This window comes from Oncorhynchus nerka, linkage group LG22 (genome assembly GCF_034236695.1).
Source record: "Oncorhynchus nerka isolate Pitt River linkage group LG22, Oner_Uvic_2.0, whole genome shotgun sequence".
Lineage (NCBI taxonomy): Eukaryota > Metazoa > Chordata > Actinopteri > Salmoniformes > Salmonidae > Oncorhynchus > Oncorhynchus nerka.
Window position 1 is genome coordinate 70,195,943 of NC_088417.1, and position 8,752 is coordinate 70,204,694.

The 8,752-nt window shown below is 42.1% G+C and overlaps 1 long non-coding RNA gene across 1 annotated transcript; it reads right to left on the minus strand.

Annotated features, from left to right (window-relative positions):
- Positions 1-391: 391 nt before the first annotated feature.
- LOC135563814 (uncharacterized) lies at positions 392-8,436 on the minus strand. The gene is made up of 2 exons (XR_010460551.1): positions 7,136-8,436; positions 392-3,358 (listed from the first exon to the last, which is right to left on the minus strand). It is a non-coding gene; the product is annotated as an uncharacterized LOC135563814 (long non-coding RNA).
- Positions 8,437-8,752: the final 316 nt, after the last annotated feature.

Sequence of the window (8,752 nt, forward strand, 5' to 3'; positions counted from 1 at the left end):
TTAGCACCCCCAACATCTTAGACTCTGAAGAATGAATAGCTACTAAGTAGTGTGGTAACTATGCAATTGTGTTCATGCTATGTAATATTGTTTAATTGATATCCCAATATGTGTTTCATTTTATTTATAAACTATAGCCGCAATCATTTTTGAAGCCACAACAGACTGCTGCTGGAGAATTCTAGTTAATTAATTGAGCTATGGATCAACCATCAGGACAGTCAATGAGATCAACATGATACGTTTTTTAAACGAAGACTCAGTGACAACAATCAAACAAGCAAGCGAAAAAAAAACTATTTTAGGTTACACATACAGTAGTACTGAGCGATTAAACTGAAATGGTTGATATTTTTTTGTTTTTTTAAACAACCAATTGACCCGACATCAGTTCAGTTACTGGAATTCCATTTATTTCGAGGGTTTTCTGTGAGCACAATGTGCATTTTCTGTACAGATAAATCAGATGAAGCCTGAACTGTGCGATGTAGATGGGAGTTGTAGTTTCCAAAAGGCCAATGTTCTACAATGTTTAGTACAGAAAACATGGTACTTAACTACATTGACCATAATCCATTGCGAGCCCGCTTAAATTTGTCTGGTCGGTGCGGAGCATACAGACTAAGAGTAGAGAGAATGCTCAATCGAAGATAGAAAGCAGTTGCTTCGTGAGCCTGAAAATACATGATCTAAGTGATTGATAGTTGGTATTCAACAATCATAAAAGTATTCCTCATTTACTTTGAAGAACAACATAGGCAGCAGCTCTAAAGAGATGAGATGACTTGGAATGAAATAACGAAGTTATCAAAATATTTTTTTTATACATTATTTTACATGTGAATAACGATCGTTAATAAGTGATAGCCAGTAAATCGGCAGCCACTACCATCATGGGCCTTTTATGAATTGTTTTATTCAGTGTTGTTACAGCATTCAACCCACATAATGCATAGCGCATTTAATGTATATTTATTATCTGACTAAAACCGAACCAACCTCAAAAAGCACTAATTGCTCAGCACTAGTGACAGACCAAAATGTTATGTTTAACCATTTGCAACAATCTAAAAAAGGTCCATGTCAATACAATTAATTGAAGAGGAGCGAGAGAGGGGAAGAGAGAAGGATGTTCAGATGTATTCTTGACATTGTATATAAAGTATAACAGGTGGCAGTCTGAACAGTAGATCAGAGGGATGAGACTATGCAACAAGCTGTTTAGCTAATAGTCATAATGGTTGAAAGACTTTGAAAGCAAATGGTGGATGAAGGCGAGAATAGAGTGTGGACATTGGAAAGATCAACTTCACCGCTCACCTGATAGATCCTTCAGACCTTTCTCTCTCTGAATACATTCTTCTTCTTTTTTATCCATGTCAATAAAGTTAATACATTTATACTAGAGTGTGCTCACAAAAGTCCAAGCTCAACCTTTAATCTTCAGAAGCTGCTAAACTTGATTATACATTCTATGGACTTTGAGGTCTGCCTCTGCAACTACCTTTTCCATTTCTTAATGCAGGAGTTCTATGTCCTTTTCCAGGCGTCTCTTTCTTTCATGTCTTTGTTCTTCCTCTTTTCTTTTCTCTGCCATCATGTGGTTCTGCTGTGCATCTAGGTAGTCTTGATATTTCTGCCTTGGAGGAGGATGTAATTGGTGAGGTCTACCCAAATTCTCTAGTGTCATACACCAGTCTCTGTGCTGTGTAGCACTGCTCCTTTTTGTTGACAACAGTGAGAGCGGAGTTGACTGCAAACCCCGTTTCTACTGAGGCCTGTCCGTGGAAGATCACAAAGACAATTTGACAATTTACTTGTCACAGGTCTCCGTAGTTCTCCTTACCCTTCAGATGCTCTAAAAAATAAGGAGCTGAGCAGTCCTCTGCAGATCATACTCGCGATGTCTGTGATGTCTCAACACCTGCTGTATGAAACACTCCACCTGCATTTGGGCATCGTGACATCATGTCTGAGGAAAACGCTTCAGGTCAATGAAGCGTGTGAAAAGATGTTTGAATTTGCTCTGAAAATGAAAGATTCCATGCCATCTGTTGTGGGTCGGGACAAGCAGCCTGTCTCACAAAACTGGTCTTGATTGTGGTTTTGAGCCTCAACAACTGAAAGAGGTACTTTGTGTCACTTAAACAAAAAAAGTCATCCTCTCACTTTGCTAGCTACTTGTTTTAGCAACTTACATGTAGAAATCCCAATGTCCACGACATCAACCTCTGTCACAGAGCATTTTGAGAGTTTTGGGGGCTGTGTCAATGTGTCTCACCTCTTTCTTCAAGACTCTACTCATGACATTGGTCAATAATTTGTAAGTCGCTCTGGATAAGAGCGTCTGCTAAATGACTTAAATGTAAATGTAAATAAGTCTGCCCAGTCTCCTGTCAGGAATGTGATTATGGGACTCTCAGTTTGGTAGCTTTTAAGGTACCAAACTGGTTGCTGGGAGAAGTTGGTCTGCTATTGCTTCTTTTACAGCTGTGAATGTAATGCATGTCGGTGTTCTGTAGGATTTATCGCTTTCGACCATTTGTACAATTGTTACTGGGTTTGGCAAATCCTCTCAGGCTCTAGTTGCAACTTCTGTTTTCTACCCAGCAATGTCAACAAAACTTTAGGGAAAACTAAGGAACCTGAGATTGTCATAATATCATCCCGTCTTGATGGAACGTCATGCATCATCAGTCTATAGAAAGTATTTAAAGTGCCCTTTACACCCCAGTTTATGAAGTCAAATGCATTTCGAAACGCTTTATGGACACTGCAAGGAACATGTTCCAGTGTCAATTAGCTCTAAATCTGTGGCTTCTGCAAGGACAGATGTGAATTCTCGTAAAACTTGTGATTAACATTTGGTCCATCAATCAAATTTGTAGAGTAATGGGACATGTTAAGTTTCTCTCTCAACTCTGTGAAGTGAGAAAGACAGTCCTTAGCTGTGTCATGTCCCATGAAGGGTGAGTCCAGATAGTGCATGGTAACCTTGTTGGTTGTGGGGTCAAAAAATCTTATGTGGACATCCATTTGTTTAAGCTGATGTGGTTTGTTGAGCGATTCGTCAAAAAGCAGCATATAACCTTCATTCTTCTGCAACTTGTCCAGGAGGTGGGGCCGAAAGTAATGTACAAGACCATGACTGATCATGTAGGCTGTCTTCTCCCCACAGGCATATGACTTGGATATAGCACTGTCCGGAAACATCCAGGTGAAAATTGTGGCATTGTCCTCCGCACTTTTGCAGGAGTAGTGGGAGAAGACACATCATTGCCCATAGGATCTCTGCACGCTATGAATCATTGTTTCGGACCCATGAAGAGAGGTTTGAAGAGGACTCAGGTTGAGGATTCTGCAATCAAGAAAACAAATAACAATTATTAACTTGTCAGTATTACCGTACTTACATATTGCAAGTATTTTAATATTCCCTTCAAACCCATGCCTGTAGCTTTATAATCACTGAACAGACATAATAAACATACATACCATATTATAGACATTAAACAAACAAATAGAACAATGGTAATTAAAACTATGGTTTCACAAGAAATGTATTAGATGCCTAAACGTTATTGCTTGCCATAAAGAGCAGATGTAGAAACTACTTTCAACAATGGTGCTGAATGATGCCTAGTTCCTAACTTAGAAGATCTTCACTGGCTTTGATGGAAAAATTTAACATCAGTGTTCTGTATACAGAAATTAACAGTGCTAGCTAACTAGCCAAATGTTAGCTAACTAACACTGTAGTGGCTTGCTATCTATTTTAGCCAAGTTGGCTAACGTTTGCTGGCTAGCATAATTTCGCCCAACTCACTCACTGTCCCATATCAACTTCCTTGAAGGAGGCATAGATAAAGTGCTATAGTTTAATAGTTCAGCTTCAGTTCCTTGGCTAAGAAAACTAGCTCGCTAATTGGCTAGCTTAAGCTAGCTGGTAAACTCTGGCTTGCTAACAGGCTAGCTAGCTCTATTCATCATTCAAAATGTAGCTTGTTTGAAATGTTTATTTGCCTGTTGGTCTGGTTGTGCTGCTGGTTGTTTTGTTGCTGCTGAAGCTCTGGAGGTTACTGCAGAGAAAAGGTCATGCAATGTAGAACCTGCACTAGCCCCTGCTGCAACTTTGTCTCTCCCCCTTCGTGCGGCTCTTCAGGGCTGATTCACCCAAGCTCACAATGTCAGTATTTTACGCATTTTTTGCACTTTGGGGGTTGGTTGGGTCTGGTAAAACCCATTCATAAACATTAATATCCTGCCAGGCAGGCTTAAATCTACATTTGCAGGGCATTTTTGCTGATGTGATACTAGGCAGTGACTCAGTCAGTTCTGTACCAGCCTGGCTGAATTGAAGTGTGGGTGGAATGAGCGTGCTCGCCTTACAACCAGAGCTCGAAAAACTTGAGGGGGAAAAAAACACTTTCGGTAGTCAGCCTGGAAATTCATTCGCAAGACCAATATATTTACATATTAACATTACATATTAAATATTAACATTTTATCATTCTGTTCTCCTCTCATTTAAATTCCGATACTTTCAAAGTAGGCTACCTATTTAAGAAAATATAGGATTTAAGATAAAGATATTTAAGATATTCCAGTAATTTCAGTTTGCCACATTCAACTACTTCAAGCAACATGTGCAAACCCTGTTTTGAAAACCAGACCAAATTTAAAGAAAGCCCCCAGAAGGGATTACAAATCAATTATTCACTGAATGAAGTTAAGGATGCTTCTGTTGACCTAATAGAGGTTTGGCAAGGTTAGCCTTTCAGGATTATTTATGCCTATAGTTTAACTAACTATAGCTATCTGATTAGATGTTTAGGAGTCTTATGGCTTGGGGGTAGCAGCCGTTTAGAAGCCTCTTGGACCTAGACTTTGTGCTCCGGTACCGCTTGCCGTGCAGTAGCAGAGAGTACAGTATATGACTAGAGTGGCTTTAGTCTTTGACAATTTTTAGGGCCTTCCTCTGACACCGCCTGGTATAGACGTCCTGGATGGCAGGAAGCTTGGCCCCAGTGATGTTCTGGGCAGTACGCACTACCCTCTGTATTGCCTTGCGGTCGGGGGCCCGAGCAGTTGCCATACCAGGCACTGATGGAACACGTCAGCTGTAGAACCTTTTGAGGATCTGAGGACCCATGATAAATCTTTTCAGTCTCCTGAGGGGTAATAGGTTTTGTCGTTCCCTCTTCACGACTGTCTTGGTGTGCTTGGACCATGTTAGTTTGTTGGTGATGTGGACACCAAGGAACTTGAAGCTCTCAACCTGCTCCACTACAGCCCCGTCGATGAGAATGGGGGCGTGCTCGGTCCTTCTTTTCCTGTAGTCCACAATCATCATCTTTGTCTTGATCACGTTGAGGGAGAGGTTGTTTTCTTTGCACCACACGGTCAGGTCTCGGATCTCCTCCCTATAGGCTGTCTCGTCGTTGTCGGTGATCGGGCCAACACTGTTGTGTCATCTGCAAACTTAAGTGATGGTGTTGGAGTCATGCCTGGCTGTGCAGACATGATTGAACATGGAGTACAGGAGGGGACTGAGCACATACCTCTGAGGGGCCCCCGTGTTGAGGATCAGCGTGGCAGACGTGTTGTTACCTAACCTTACCACCCGGGGGTGGCCCATCAGGAAGTCCAGGATCCAGTTGCAGAGGGAAGTGTTTAGTCCCAGGGTCTAGCTTAGTGATGAGCTGTGAAAGGGCAGAGTGGAGTGCAATAGAGATTGCATCATCTGTGGATATGTTGGGGCGGTATGCAAATTGGAGTGGGTCTAGGGTTTCTGGGACAATGGCGTTGATGTGAGCCGTGAACAGCATTTCAAAGCACTTCATGGCTACAGACATGAGTGCTACGGGTCAGTAGTCATTAAGGCAGGTTACCTTAGTGTTCTTGGGCACAGGGACTATGGTGGTCTGCTTGAAACATGTTGGTATTACAGACTCAGACAGGGAGAGGTAGAAAATGTCAGTGAAGACACTTGCCAGCTGGTCCGCGCATGCTCAGAGTACACGTCCTGGTAAACCGTCTGGCCCTGCGGCCTTGTGAATGTTGACCTGTTTAAAGGTCTTGCTCACATTGGCTGCCGAGAGCGTGATCACACAGTCATCCGGAACAGCGGATGCTCTCATGCATGTTTCAGTGTTACTTGCCTCGAAGCGAGCATAAAGGTAATTTAGCTCGTCTGGTAGGCTCGTGTCACAGGGCAGCTCTCAGCTGTGCTTCCCTTTGTAGTCTGTAATAGTTTGCAAGCCCTGCCATATCCGATGAGCATCAGATCCGGTGTAGTAAGATTCGATATTTGTCCTGTACTGACCCTTTGCCTGTTTGATGGTTCATTGGAGGGCATAGCGGGATTTCTTTTAAGCTTATGGGTTAGAGTGCCATTCCTTGAAAGTGGCAGCTCTAGCCTTTAGCTCAGTGCAGATGTTGCCTGTAATCCATGGCTTCTGGTTGGGGTATGTACGTATGGTCACTGTGGGGACGATGTCATCAATGCACTGCCAGTCACTGCCAGTGACTGATGTGGTGTACTCCTCAATGCCATCAGAAGAATCCCAGAACATATTCCAGTCTGTGCTAGAAAAACAGTCCTGTAGCTCAGCTTCTGCTCCATCTTGACCACTTTTTTATTGACCGAGTCACTGGTGCTTCCTGCTTTAATATTTGCTTGTAAGCAGGAATCAGGAGAAAATAATTATGGTCAGATTTGCCAAATGGATGTTGAGGGAGAGCTTTGTACACTTCTCTGTGTGTGGAGTAAAGGTGATCTAGAGTTTTTTCCCCTCTGGTTGCACATTTAACATGCTGGTAGAAATGAGATAAAACGGATTTAAGTTTCCCTGCATTAAAATGCCCGGCCACCAGGAGCGCTGCCCCTGGATGAGTGTTTTCCTGTTTGCTTATGGTGTTATACAGGTCATTGAGTGCGGTTTTAGTGCCAGCATCCGTCTGTGGTGGTATGTAGACAGCTATGAAAAATACATATGAAATCTCTCTAGGTAGTGTGGTCTACAGCTTATCATGAGATACTCTACGTCAGGCGAGCAAAACCTCGAGACTTCCTTAGATATCGTGCACCAGCTGTTGTTTACAAATATACATAGATAGCCACCCCTTGTCTTACCAGAGGCTGCTGTTTTATCCTGCCGATACAGTGTTTAACCCGCCAGCTGTATGTTATTCATGTCGTTGTTCAGCCACGACTCTGTGAAACATAAGATATTACAGTTTTTAACTTCTGGCTGAGATCCCGTAACCGGCAGCGATATAACAACAACCAGTGATAGTACAGAGCGCCATATTCAAAAGAACAGAAATCTCATAATTAAAATTCCTCAAACATATAGTTTCTTAGATCGTCTTGTTGTTAATCCCACCACAGTGTCCGATTTCAAATAGGATTTACGGGGAAAGCACCACAAACGATTATGTTAGGTCACCAACAACTCACTAAAATACACAGCCAATTTTACCAGCCAAAGAGAGAGAGAGAAAAAGCACATATAAAGATAAAATGAATCACTAACCTTTGATAATCTTCATCAGATGACACTCATAGGACTTCATGTTACACAATACATGCATGTTTTGTTTGATAAAGTTCATATTTATATCAGAAAATCTGAATTTACATTGGCGTATTAGATTCACTAGATCCAAAAACATCCAGTGATTTTGCATAGCCACATCATTCAACAGAAATACTCATCATAAATGTAGATGATAATACAAGTTATTTACATGGAATTATAGATATACCTCTCCTTAATGCAACCGCTGTGTCAGATATAAAAAAGAAAAAAAAGGAAAAAGAAACGCATGCAATAATCTGAGACGGCGCTCAAAAGTAAAAACACCACAGCCGCAAAGATGGCGTGAACATAAACAAGAAATTACATGATAAATATTCCCTTACCTTTGATGATCTACATCAGAAAGCACTCCAGGAATCCCAGGTCCACAATAAATGTTTGTTTTGTTCGAAAATGTCCGTTATTCATGTGCAAATACCTTCTTTTGTTAGCTCGTTTGGTATACATATCCAAACGCTAATTCTGGTCAGCGTTATATCGGACGAAAACTTCAAAAAGTGATATTACCGGTCGAAGAAACATTTCAAACTAAGTACAGAATCAATCATTAGGATGTTTTTAACATATAGCTTCAATAAAGTTCCAACCGGAGTACTCCTTCTAGTCTTCGTGAGCAATGGAACGCAAGTGACTACCACGAGGAATAAACATGATCAGAAAATGGCTGACTGCCAGACACCTGACTGATTCTGCTATCACATTTACATTTAAGTCATTTAGCAGACGCTCTTATCCAGAGCGACTTACAAATTGGTGCTTTCACCTTATGACATCCAGTGGAACAGCCACTTTACAATAGTGCATCTAAGTATTTTAAGGGAGGGGGGGGGGGGGGGGGAGAAGGATTACTTTATCCTATCCTAGGTATTCCTTAAAGAGGTGGGGTTTCAGGTGTCTCCGGAAGGTGGTGATTGACTCCGCTGTCCTGGCGTCGTGAGGGAGTTTGTTCCACCATTGGGGGGCCAGAGCAGCGAACAGTTTTGACTGGGCTGAGCGGGAACTGTACTTCCTCAGTGGTAGGGAGGCGAGCAGGCCAGAGGTGGATGAACGCAGTGCCCTTGTTTGGGTGTAGGGCCTGATCAGAGCCTGGAGGTACTGAGGTGCCGTTCCCCTCACAGCTCCGTAGGCAAGCACCATGGTCTTGTAGC